Genomic DNA, 13,549 nt, shown 5'->3' with positions numbered 1-13,549 from the left:
GGTCTTCCAATCTTGACTTTCCCATTACTCTCTGGGAGAGCCAAGCACAGCCCTTCCTTCTCTGAGCCAGTTTATCCTTCTATACCCAGTGGAGTATTTGAATTGGTGACCTCTGGCATTTTGAGTTGGTGGTCTTGCCCGTGTCCCTTCTCTTCTCTGGGCTTACTTCCCTGATCTGTAAAAGGAGAGGTGGGACCGAATGATCTCTTAGATCCCTTCTGGCTCTGATCCACTGACCCTCCTCTGGATGGCCCAAGTCCCTGTTGTCGTCCTAGCAGGAGAATTCAGTCTCATGATGCCACGATCTTTCTAAAGATGAGCATTAAAGGGGCAAACTCCTCTGAATGCCAGTCATCTTCTTACTTGGTTGACTTTCTATAGGGCGGCAAGGGGGTGTAGTGGATGAAATGCCCAGCTTGGAGTCTCCCTAAGATCAAATTCAGCCTCTAAGATTTCCCTTAGAGTGACCCTGGGCAAGTCATGTAATCCTGTTTGCCTCAGTTTCCTCCTCTGTAAAATGAGGTAGAAGAGGAAATGAGAAAGCATCCCCGTATATTTGCCAAGAAAAGTTGAGTGTGACTGAAAATGACTCAGAACCAACAAAAATCCTTCTCTTATATTGTCAGCAACTAGAGGTCCCATAGATTCAGTCTTAAAGTGGGAAGTGGTCTCTGAGGTCATCCTCCCAAATGCTTTCTCCGTTTGTGACTTTTTAGTGTATCCTCTGTTTCTAATAGAGGAGAGGGGCTTGTGCCCCCCAAAGGGGGTCTGTGCCATTCAGGGACAGCACTCATTACTATTAGTTAATTCGTGAACAACGTTTGGCTGAGTATCTCCTGTTCCAAATCTTTCCTGTATCGAGCTGAGAGGTCTACCTCATTCAGATATTTCAGCCGTGTCCTACTCTCTGTGACCCCATCTGGGGTTTTCTTGTCAGGGATACTGCAGCGGTTTGCCATTTCCTTCTCCGGTTCATTTTACAGATAGGGAAACAGAGGCCAGCAACAGTAAGTGTCCGGGCCTGGATTTGAACTCGGGGAGATGAGACTTTCTGACTCCAGACCTCTCTGGAGGTCTACCTATTTGTTCAGGTTTTTTCTTCCAGAGTCTTGCAGTACAAATAAAATACCTTAGTGGAGACTTTGCTTTTTAGGCAGAGCATTCCTGTTTCCTCGATGCTGTGCAGAAACTTGATAACTTCTGCTCCCTGGGGTTGCTGTGATCACTCCAGGTTCCCAGCCAAGGACACTGTGCTCCTTCTCATGCCAGGGCATTGGTCTCCATGTCTCCTACCAGTTCCCTGAGGGGAGGCTGCCGGCCTCCTGTGGACATCCTTCATTGTCTGGGCTTAGTATCCATCTGGTAGCTCTCATTCATGTTCCATGACTTGCCTACCTCCCTTTCCATTTATCCACCAGCTCCATGACTTACCTGCTTCCCTTTCCATTTATCCACCAGCTCCATGACTTGCCTACTTCCCTTTCCATTTATCCACCAGCTCCATGACTTACCTGTTTCTCTTTCCATTTATCCACTAGCTCCATGACTTGCCCGCTTCCCTTTCCATTTATCCACCAGCTCCATGACTTGCCTGCTTCCCTTTCCATTTATCCACCAGCTCCATGACTTACCTGCTTCCCTTTCCATTTATCCACCAGCTCCATGACTTGCCTGCTTCCCTTTCCATTATCCATCAGCTCCATGACTTACCTGCTTCCCTTTCCATTTATCCACCAGCTCCATGACTTTTCCACTTCCCTTTCCATTTATCCACCAGTTCCATGACTTACCTGCTTCCCTTTCCATTTATCCACCAGCTCCCTGCTATCCTTTCCCCACTTCTCATGCCCAGATCATCTTTGGTAATATGATGCAGTCACTCAAGACTCCATCATGTCTCTTAAGCTGGCATACACTTCTCTATCTCCTAAAAGAAAAAAAGAAAAACTCTCTCTGTCCTTTGCCCTTTTCTTGATGACTCAGGGCTACCATTTTGACAGTCCCTCCTTCTAGTCTTGTAATCCAGTGACTGCTGTGCCCTCCCTCCTCACTAGCTGATCTTCCTGTTATCTGTCTCTACTTCTTGCAACCTATCCCATTCTTAATATTAGTTGTTTCTATCTGCTTAAGTCTGCGATATCAGAAAACCCCATTTGTTAGAAACGTGAGATGGGGATGAGTCAGTAGGTTCTGAGTGATGGCCCAGAGGACTTTCCTGCAGAGAGAGGGACTTGGGTGCAAGCTGCCCATTAATGATTTCAGTAACTAGCAGGTTTCTTTTCTTTTCTTTTTCTTTTTTTCCTGGTTCACTGGCAATCCTAACAAGAGAGAGATTACTGCAAATGGGCAATTCCAACGCCTAAGGAGATTTTTGGTTTTCAGTTATCATAATGAGTGGGGTGTTTCTAAATTCTTTCATTTCTCTTCATGGAAAGCCAGTCAGTGTGGACTCCCTGATCACTCTGGTGACGTTCACTGGGCATTTGGAATGGCAGGAGAGGAATTCCTCACCATTTCAATGACAGAAAATGGCTTAATTTCTGTCTAGGGAGAGTGAACAATGAATGAAGGAGCAGAACTTGAGTTTTCTTTTATTTTTTACCTTGAGGTTCTTCAGGTCATGTGATTGGAAGACTTCTTGAGCTCCTCCATGATCCAAATCCAGTGAGAAATCACCAGTGGTCTTCAAGTCTCTGGGAGGCTTAAGATATTTTCTGACGGCTTCCATGCTTTCGTTTGTTTATTCTTCCAATGGGTATCGATCAAGATACAAAGACTAAACAGATCCTGCCTTCAACAAGCTTACATTTGAAAGGAGGAAATCAATGTATTTACAGATTTAAAAAAAAAAAAAGATGATTTTTACCCAATGGGAGACAAAATGGGAGAGCTGACCTTGGAGTCAAGGCTGCCATCTGCCTTAGATTCTCTTCCTGATTGGAGAAAATCTCTTAATCTCTCATCTGATTCTCTAAGATTAAGTTGGGGAGAAGCTGCCAAACTACACCAATGGAGGATGTTCCTTGCCAGGAGATTCCTTGCCATTTCCTTGCCAATCACAGGCGTGGTATAAGAATAACAACAGCAAGAATATCAGCAAAACAAGAACAATGATAATTTTCAAGGCTCAGGAATGGGGAGAGCATCACCAACTGAGAACATTAAGAGAATCTTTTGATAGTGGAGAGCCCCCGAGTTTGGCCCTGAAGAATCCATTTTATTCAGGAGGCAACGCTGAGCAGGGGAGAACATCCCAGGTATGGAAGGCAGCTTGGCAAAGGTGAGGAATGGGAACATTGGGTCCATGGGATGTCAAAGAAGTCATGATGTCATGACTGAATGGGAGTAGGGTGTAGCCATTAAGGAAAAATAAAATAGAGATGGTGAAGGGTTTGAAAGTTAAATGGCAATAGGGAGCTACTGAAGATATTTGAACGTGGAAGAGACAGTTGATAAGTATGTATTGAGCACTTTGTGTCAGGCATTGTATTCAGTACTGGAGATATTAAGAAAACAAGAATCATTCTCTCCCCTAAGGGAGTTTATAATCTAATGATAAGACAATATGGGAACTGGAACAAATGATTAGATATTTATAGGGTGGATGTAGAGAAGATGGATTTAATCAGAAAGGTGAGTCAATAAAAGGGAATGATCAGATCTTAGCCACTGTGTGGAGGATGGATTTGTGGCAAGACTCTGAGTTTCTATAGTGGGCCATTCCTGAAGAGGAACTTAGAACCTCAGAGTTGGTAGGTCATTACCTGCTTTCTCCCCAACATTCATGCAGTTCCAGTCCTGGATTCATGGACGTTGCTCTCGAAAGGCCAGTCATTGGCAGAAGCTTTGAATAGCACAATCAATTTCTTACCCAGGGAAAAAAGCAAGACTTAGGCATTGAATACTAGTGGTATTCAAAAGAGGTAGAGGAGGCGAAGAAGTAAAATCAATTAGTCATTCTGCAGGCATTTACTCTGTACGTGGCAGAAACAGAAGGTAGGGCTGGAGATCTCCCCTCCTCTGGGATAAAACTCTTAGGAAGGAGTCTGGACTGCTTTCCAAAATGAAGGGAAAACCTTCTCTGGGGATTTATATCTTCCCTGAGGCAGGAAATACCAGACAAGGGAAAATGGTTTTCAAATCTAAATTCCTGGCATTCGACAGAAGGAAGGTTGGATTTCTGAAGCATCTGTAGCGACTTCTCTTGGGGATTTATGATGGAAAACCCTCCATTGATGGGTTGTCTTCCCTCCCACTGGGAGACTGGATGGGCATGTGCTTCTGCTTATTTGGGAAGATGGAAGATTGAACTTTTCCATGCTCATCTAAGTTTTTCATGGGAGCTAGAAGGATCGGGCACTTTTCCGTGTGCCGGGACTGTTGCCTGGTTCACCCGAGTGCCGGGGACAAACAGACATGGCGGGACGCCGTGGTTCGCAGGACCAGTCTGAAGCAGACCTTCTTGTGGGAGGAGGAAGAATGCAATTTCCCCAATGGTGGCTCACATTGGAAAAACACGAACACCCAGGCAGTCGGCGTCGCTGCTGCCTTCTGCAGCGCTGCTAACCTTGGGAGCCAACAACACTGTCTCTTTCAGCGGCGACAGATGCCAGGCTCCAGCATTGGAAGGAGTTTTGTTGTCCCACACCTCCGCCAGGAAAAGGAAGCCTTGAATGCAGAGGAAGGAGCCGAGGCGCACTGCTGCCTCACGGGAGGGGAGTCAGGAAGGAGCCAAATGTGGATCTGGCTGCGCGTCGTAAGCCCGCTGTTTCCAAAGCACTCGGCATCACCAACCGCGGCCGAGGAGGCTGTTCTTCTGGCAGTCCCTCTCTGTGCTTTCTGGGGCTTCCTTCCTGGCTCTTCAGAGCCTCAGGAGCAAAGCTTCCCGTGGTCTTGGGGTAGGAGGAGTTCTAGAGATTTGGGGGGAACCTTCCTTGCTGCGTGTTCTCACAGTGAGCAGGAGAATCCAACCCTTCACCATGTCTGACCCAGCCTGGGGCCGCAAGGCTGAGCCAGGTCCTTCTCCTGGACTGGACAGGACACTTCGGCAAAGGGGCTTGGGCCCCTCCAAAATGAACACAAACCTAGAAGTCAGTTCTAATCTGGACTCCAGGGTTGCCTCTTCCTTTTTTTTTTTTTTTTTCTGGGGAGTGTCAGGCAGTCTCTTTGTGTTCTGCCTTTGGCAAGTGTTGTAACTTCTAAATTTTATGTTAAAGCTTCCCGGAACACACAATTCAGCAACCACATTCAAGGCATCTGCTGTGTGCAGAGATTAGCACTCGACCCAGTCCATGCTCTGTCTCTCTTCCCCTCAATCTGCCTGCGTCATGGGACTCATCTGGTGATTGTCCATCACTGACCACTGTCTTGTTGCCTTTTCCCACTTATGGAACCTTTTGGTTTTACCTTATTGGTAGTACCTCATCAATACTTGACTTTGGAGGTAGTCAGAACCATTGTAGAGACACCATCCTGAGAAACCGGAGCCTGGCTCTGATTAATAAAGGGAGTAACCCCCCTCTCCATATTTCCATTCCCTCCTCCCTTTCTCTTTATTTTATTGGATTCATATTTTGGAAGCAGAATCTCCATCTAATTTGTTTGAGCTTTTGTATAATTTCTAGATTGACCTGAGAGATAGAAGAGCGAGAGAGAGAGTGAGCGAGAGAGAGAGAGAGAGAGAGAGAGAGAGAGAGAGAGAGAGACAGACAAAGGCACACACAGAGAGACAGAGACACAGAGAAACAGTGAAACAGTTAATTGGGGTTTCCTGGGTTTCCATAAATCTTGTTTTCTATTTCTTATTTGTAATCATCAAATATATTAAGAGCCCGTGGTTAGTCCCTATGAAACAGGGTTTGTTTTCAGATGAAGAATTCAAAGTTATCACTAGGCACATTAAGAAGTGCTCTAAATCACTTTTGAGTTGAGAAATGCAAAATAAAACAACTCTGGAGTGCATTCTCACTCCTATGAGATTATTTAAGATGACAAACAAAGGGATATGATAAATGTTGGAAAGGATGTGGGAAAATTGGGACACTAATACACTGTTGGTGGGCCGTCTCTGTATTGGTGATTGTGTTCCATGATAACCACTGATCCTGGTAGAAGAGCAGAGGATCTAAAGCCATCAAGAGCTTCAGTTAATTCTTCAGCAGTTGGTACATGAAGATTGATTCTCTAATCTATTTAGGTAAATAAGGGTATTATGCAAGGGGAAGAGTAGAAGAAATGCTGGGAGAGTCAAAAAACTAAAGGGAATATTCATTTTTCACAAATATTATTTTCCACTGATTTAAGCATTTCTACATGCTCTCAATGCTATGTCTGCATATGCAATTACTAATAGTTTCTCCATTACAACGTTGGCAGTATTTTTGATCCTACCTCTGCAATAATGTGGTTTTGAAGGTGCTACTAAAATTTACCTTCCTTCCTGACTCTCTCTTGTAGTTTAAAAAAAAAAAATTGGTAGATGAGGTGAGATTATAAAGTCTCATGTTGGACTAAATATTATATTGTCTCCTAGATCCTAGAACCTCAGCATATTGGGGAGCTACTGAAGGTTTAGGGGCAGGGGTGATGCAGTCTAATTCAAGCCTTAGGCAGATTCTTTTTGGAAAACTACTGTGGGAAAACCCATGTATACTCCTTGAATCTACTTCCTTACCATATCCTCATTTCTCCAGCTTTGATGCAGGTACAAAGGGACCCACATGATTCTTAATTTGTAAGACCTAAGCTTTTTCCAGTTTTTACACTTCTTGACTTCTCCATAGAATATGGCCTTGCAGATTGCCTTCTCCTTCTCAAGGTCTTCATGATAGGATCTATCACCAGTTTTCTCCCATGAGTCTAGTTGACTAATCTGTCCTATTATCAGAGAAGAATTTTAAAAAAAATCAATGCAGATGGGACAGTGTAGTAGGTGTATGGGGAAGACAGCCCTTGTCCTTTTCTAAGCTTTGATGTAGATGGTCCCTAAACTCCTGCCCAGCTCTAACACTCTTTGATATGTCTTCTTTGTAGCTTACTGCTAAGCACAGTGCAAGGCAGAATGTTTGCATCCTCATCCATGTTCTACCCTCTGTAGGCATAGTCCAGTACTCTGTCTTTGACCCTGGCTCTCTTCCTCTTTCACTAGCTTTCTTACCAAACCGACTTCTTTCCTTCTTTTTCTAACTTAGTTATCTCTCATTCTCCAACTTTCCAAGTCCTTAGTGACTCTTCCCCCTCCCTTAGCCAAATAGCCATTCAATTACTAAGTTTTATCTCTTCAGTCCCCACAAGATCTTTGGCGTCTGTCCTTGACTTTCCCCTTATTCAGCTTCTTCTCTCAGGGACACAAACAAATCATTGTGCTTATGTCATTGTTGCTTGATATTGATGCTGGTCCACACAGGAGTTCTTTCTTCAGACCACTGCGAAATGTTTCCTTTTCTCCAAGCTTACCAGATGGGACATCCCAAGTTATTGGCCAATAATGGCTGGCCTTGTGCTAGGCAGTCTAGCTAACTACTGGCCAACTGGTAGGAGTTCCCAAACCATTATTTGTGTTATTGATCTTGGACTTTCTCACCTACTTATTCTCACCTCCCTACATAACACTCGGTGAGTTGCTTTTTGTCTAGAATGAACAAATCCCTGCCAGAGATAAACTCAGACATTTTTAAAAAAATGGAAATCAACCAGCCCCTCAGCATCTTTTTATTCTCCTTCCTTTCTGTTGTGTTGCTTCTGGATTCCTATTGTCCACTTGCCCTTCCATTGTCCATGAGTCTAATCTTCTCATCATTGCTGGACTTCACCCCACTCCAGGCTATTTTCTTCTTTTTTCTCATCTTCATTGTATATTTATGTGGAGCAAACATTCTGGAGAGTCAAAGGAAAAAAAAGCCCTATTTTTGATGGTACTTCCTTCCTTAAAATCAATCTTGAACTGGAAATCAATCTGATAGAAGTTGGGCATTAATCATCATCTCACACTATATACCAAGATAAGCAGGCTTTATTTATAAATAAAATAGTGGCATCATAAGTCAATAACGATGGCAAGAAAGAAATTGGATCCAACCCCAAGGAATATTTTTGGGGAAAAATCAGTCCAGATGGAACAGTGTGGCAGATGTATGAAAAGAAAAGCCCTTCCCCTCTTCTTTGATGTAGATGGTCCCTAAACTCCTGTCCAGTTCTAAAAGTCTTTGATGTCTTCTTTTTAGCCTGATGCTAAGCACAGTGCATGGAAATGTTTTTTGAATCAAATGAAAGGTTTGTGGTTCCAAAAAACATCAGAGGATGAGCTGGAGAGAGAGACCCAACTAAGTGAGACTGAGGTGGTTTTCACCTGGGAGAACCTGACAATAGATTCTATAAGGGGCAAGAAGTAGCAGCTGCCATGTGAGGTCTTCCTGGGTCGTCAGAGGTTATATCTGCCAGAACTGCCATCCCTAGCAAAGGATAAGTGGGGGTCCCTGGCAGCTGGTGTTTCTGGGGCATTAGCGCTTCATTTCTCTTGCAAACCCATAGTTCTTTCATGAAGCATTTTCAGTCTCCTTATCTCCAACCTTCATTTGAACCTTTCCACCTCTGCTGTAGCAAGTGCAGTTGGAACTATTTGACTCTTTTTCTGTTTTCTTAAGGGGGATTTTCAGAATTAAGCTTCCCAGGGTCCTTCCAAGTAAGTCACTCAGTCCATAAATACTTACTAATACATAATATTAACATCACAGTAATATAACATATATTATACTTATAGTTAATGTGTATATATGTACGTGCCAGGCTATGTGCTAAATGCATGGTTTGTTACTGAAGGCAGTAGCTCCAGAGGATGGTTAGGGATGGCAGGATATTGCTCCCCTCTCCCCCCCCGCCCCCAAGAGCCTTGTAGCAGCTTGAAGCCTTGTACGACCCCCTCCTCCAGCCTTGTCCTAGGATCTAATTGCCTACATGGCAATGGGAGCCTCATCATTGCCATCTGAATCTTGCTTGACCAATTAGCAGGATGAGTTCATGCTGTTCTCAGGGAGACGGGCAGCGGTGCTTTCGGATGCCACTCGGATCCTTTGGGAACATTCTGCCTGCGTGGTGTTTGCTGGCAGTCGGGACTTAGTTGATTCTCCCAAATGCCCCTCGTTTGTTGAGTCATCCGGCCCCTCCCCACCCTTGTCATCTCCTGCCCCCCAGCCTAAACACCAGGGCTGATTTGTCCCACTCTAGGTCCGGCGTCCGGCTCAGCCGCTGCCAGGGAGCAGACTCTCATTTGCCTTAAATGGCCCCGTGGGCTCTGCCTTCCTTGCTGTCCTCCCAGCAGTGCATCCGCCCTCCCCTCTTGTCCTGAGATGGGCGGCTGCCATGACTCATCCTGCTTCTTCTTGGGGACGTGTTTTGTTCCACCAAGTCCCAGCCTTTCCCCCAACCCTGACGCACAATCGTGGCTGGCTAATGCACGAAATAAACAGAGAGCTTGAGCTGAGGCCCTGGACAGGGACCCTTTAGTGGACTTCATCACTGCTAGGAGCAATGGTCAGAGTCCCTCTCATCATCGGGCAGGGGCAAGAGGCAGACGTCCTTAGTTTGTCCATTCATTAAGCATTTATTAAGCTCCACTAGCATGCAAGGCACTAACAAGGTGGCATGGGAGGCACCGGTATCAGCTTCAAGACTGACTTGTCTGCTGACTCTGGACGGCCCGAATTCTTTCCGAATTCAGTTTCTTCATGTACAAAAGGGTGGGGGGTGGGGCGCAGATTGCGTCTGGCTCGAGGTCTCTGACCCAGGAATGGGGGATACGGCATCTGAGCCGGCCCTTGGGGCAAGCCAGGGCTCGTGAAGGAGGGAGGGCATTCTGGACGGCAGGTGCGGGCACACAGGTGGGCGAGGGGTGGGCCCGCAGGAGAGAAATTCATGGATGCAGAGCAGGAACTGCAGCTGGCACCGGGCCGTGAAGGGTCACGAGTGCCAGAGCAGCTTCTGTTTTGCACCAGTGGCACTAGGCGGCTGCCCGGTTCTCATCCAGGGTTCATGGCATAGAAGTGCAGATGGATTGGACGTAGGTCATCCAGATTGAGCATCTGGATGTTCTCTCCCACCTCTCCCCATGCTACAGAAATGCCCATTATCACTTCCAAGACAGAGGCAGGGGAATTTTTCCTGCCCGCTGCTGAGATGGAGCCTCCTTAGGCAGTGTCCCCTGCTCTCCCTGCCCACTCCCCTGCCCTGGGTGGGCTGCACTCGCCCTTGTGGAAGGGATGCTCTGCAGTGTCCATGTTTGTACCAAACAGTCCTTACCTCAGCTGCCCCACAGTCACGCCGGGGAACTGTGACCTGAAGAGAAGTGTTGTGTGCCAAATTAGAGGTAATTCCCATTAAGAACACTGGAGGAGCAAACAGTAATCCGTATGGGGGTGATGTGCCCTGACCTCCCTTTGCTCCTTCCTGCTCTCTCTCCGGGGTGGGCTGGCTACCCAGGAAGCAAGAAGCTCATCTCTAATTGGGCGTTTGATTTTTTTTTTTGTTGCGCTTGAAAAATTGACATTTAAATGCGACTAAAACTTTTTTTTTAATATGATGTCATGAGGTCGCTGCGAGACCAGTGCTAAGCTGAGAGCTGGGAGTGCTGGTGTGGGGTGCGGATGCATGTGCACCTGCATGTATCAGTACGTGTGCATCCTGAGGAGGTTTGAGCCCATGGCCATAACCTGCAGAACTCCGTGGCACCTTCTTCCCCTATTTCCCCAGGCCATGGAACAGCTCAGTCATAAGACCATCATCGAATGTCCCCAGTACATCCCCCTAACGCCATTTCCCGGTACCCTAAAGATGTCAAAACCAAGTTGGAAAAAGTCTCCCAATTCATATTTGGGGAGGGAGTGAACCCCGGGCCAGACCTAGGGGTTCTGATAGCTCTCTCCTCTCAGAAAGAAGAAGCAATTTCTAAGTTTGAAAGCTTAAAAAAAAAAAGAAATTCAGAGTTTTTCCATGTTAGTTTACTGAATCCCAGGATCTAGAGAAGGCAGGTGACAGTGAACCCATTTACAGGGTGAGAAACTTTAACCTAGATCCCTTCCACAGGAAACCTTTCTTGGTCCTCATCCCTCATCCCAGTAATGGATCCCATCAAAATGAGCTTCTATTTAAATTTTGAAAATCGACTATCTATGTAATCATTATGTGCTAACTATATTATTTCGAATGAAAGTTCCTTGAGGATAAAGATTTTTGTTTCCTAACCCCAGTGATGGCACACAGCAGGTGTTTATTGATTGTTGGGCGATTGATTGGTTGTTTAGTTGGAACCAGTGACTTCTGGGGTGGCTTTTGTGTTATCATTTTGCGTTAGCTCACCACTTGTAGTCTCTGGTTATCTCCTCCATCTTCCTAAGCAACCAAAAGGAAGTCTGCTCTTCCGAACTCCAACCTTCCTTAAGCAGCCTGATGTTTGCCCTCTGCGAGGAGGGCTGCTAAAACACGCTCTCTGAGCCTTGCCAACTTACAGCAAGGATGAAGGAACTCACGTATATTTTAACATGTCTATTCCATATGTATGTGCATTGTAGTGAAATGTGTTGAATGTTTAAATACGTGAAATGTGTAAATAGAATATAGAGACCATAATGACTAGTTAAATGATTATATATTGCGTCGTCCTATCCCCAAACATATATGCTTTTTGTAAATGAAAAGTTTTCTCGTAAACTTCTCCATTCACTAATCATCTTACTTCAGAGTGAACAAGATGCTTGTGACTGAAATCATGAAAACTCGCTTTGAATTCATGCTTCCACCGCCTCCCATTAAAACAATCAGTTTGGAAGATGGGAAATCACAGCACGTGGTTTGGGAAGCAGGTCTTCGGCTCCGGGTTTCCACAGCTGCCTCTCCAGGCAGATGTGCCGGACAGATCCGATGGCAGAATCAGACGTTGCTGGAAACGGTTCAGTTACTCCTGTCACCTTGCCACCTTTACTTTTACTGAAGTCCCCATTGGACCACTTCGAGAGCTCTCGACTCCCCCCCCCCCCAAATCCTTCGGTCAGGGTGTAGTCTCACTCTCAGAATAATGTTGTTAAATGGGGGAAAATACATAGGATTGCAAATGAATTTATATATATAAACATATAAAATTGTATGCATATACTATAAATTTGTGTGGATACAAATGGTTTCCTTTTCCAAGTTCATAGAGACTTGAACTCTGTCCCCACTAGTCCACAAGACCCCAGGATAAGAACTCTTACCTTTTATGGATTAGGCAGAAAAGGGGAGCCAAATGGCAGAAAAAAGGTTCCCTAGGCCGGGTGTAGGATGTTGGCTGACTCAAAAATCAGGATTAGGAACCTTGGGACCAAAATGGCGGACCCTGTAATGGAGTGTGACTGCAAGTCATGGAATTCTCTAGTTTCTTAAGAATTAAAATTGATGAAACATCGTCTGAAGCCCGAATCGGGATGGACACAACGTTGTGTCTAAAGTCACGGGCAGGATCTTGTCTTGTGATGGCCACTCACCTCTGATGTGCACGGAGTGGTTAGTGAGGGGAGGACAGTGGAAGGGGTGAGGGTGAGGGTCAGACCTGAGGCTGCAGCTGATGCCAGAAAAGGGCAGAAGTCATACCATGAAGGACACACAGAGGTGGGAAGGCGGACCCTTGCTTAGCAAAGTGAAAAAGGAGAGCGACTGGCTCTCGCTGGGGACGCCGGGCCCTGTTCTCCAGGGGCCACATCTGCTTCTACCAGCTGTTTCACAGAGGAGCGATCTAGGAGAAAATAAAAACAGCGTCTGGGGCAGAGACCTGCGGTGATGTATAATGAGAGGTGACAGCCTCCTACACTGGGCAGACCAAGAGGAAACTTTACATATTGCTCAAAAAATGCACCCACTGATCTTCCCGATCGATGACTAGATGTCTCGTAGGCTGCCCTTTGCTAACCGAGATGAAACGTTCCTGGCACAATTGGGAAAGAGGCCCTGCCTGGTTCAGACAGACTGAGAATCAGCAAACATGGCTTCTGTTCCTTCCTCTGCCACTAATCAGCTGCGTGACCTCGGGCAGGGACTGCCCGGCTGCAGAGCTGCCCTTCCTTAGGGTAGAAGGGAGGCAGTGGAGGTGATTGCCAGAGTCCCCGGCAGGCTTTGGATTCTGAGTGTGTAACATGGGGATCCATGGCACGCTAGGGATCCCCCAGTGTATCCGAGTCACCGGTGCCATCTTTAGATTTTAATAAGCACTGACTAAGAGTAAACTCGAGAACATGCTTTCTTCTGTGGCTGAGGGCTAAGTTCCCACTTGAACTTCAGCAAAGAAATGAGGGGAGTCTTTTGTAGGGTGTCCGTGATTTCTTTGCCTGAGAGGCAGTGGATGAGGGCGATCCCTGAGATGAGGGTGATCTCCAAGATGAGGGTGGCCAGTTCCTTCAGGATAATAGTAATTTATAATGGCTGTCTTGGGACTGGAAACGGGATGCAGAAAGGTGCTGCTTAGTGCCCACCCCACGAGGCGAGGATCCCACAAATGTTTTCCATGTTCTTTGTTGGGGACACGTAT

General features: G+C 46.0%; 1 protein-coding gene and 1 long non-coding RNA gene across 4 annotated transcripts in view; one reads left to right on the top strand and one right to left on the bottom strand.

Annotated features, from left to right (window-relative positions):
• LPP (LIM domain containing preferred translocation partner in lipoma) overlaps positions 1 to 13,549 on the top strand; it is a 634,535-nt gene that overhangs the window by 459,999 nt on the left and 160,987 nt on the right. The gene's annotated exons all lie outside the window — the stretch shown is intronic.
• On the bottom strand, positions 1,151 to 3,658 carry LOC127558334 (uncharacterized). Its single transcript, XR_007952766.1, has 3 exons — positions 1,632 to 3,658; positions 1,432 to 1,511; positions 1,151 to 1,391 (listed from the first exon to the last, which is right to left on the bottom strand). It is a non-coding gene; the product is annotated as an uncharacterized LOC127558334 (long non-coding RNA).

Source organism: Antechinus flavipes, chromosome 3 (assembly GCF_016432865.1).
Source record: "Antechinus flavipes isolate AdamAnt ecotype Samford, QLD, Australia chromosome 3, AdamAnt_v2, whole genome shotgun sequence".
NCBI lineage: Eukaryota > Metazoa > Chordata > Mammalia > Dasyuromorphia > Dasyuridae > Antechinus > Antechinus flavipes.
The sequence above is the reverse complement of the archived record's forward strand: the minus strand, read 5'-3'. Positions and strand labels throughout refer to the sequence as shown.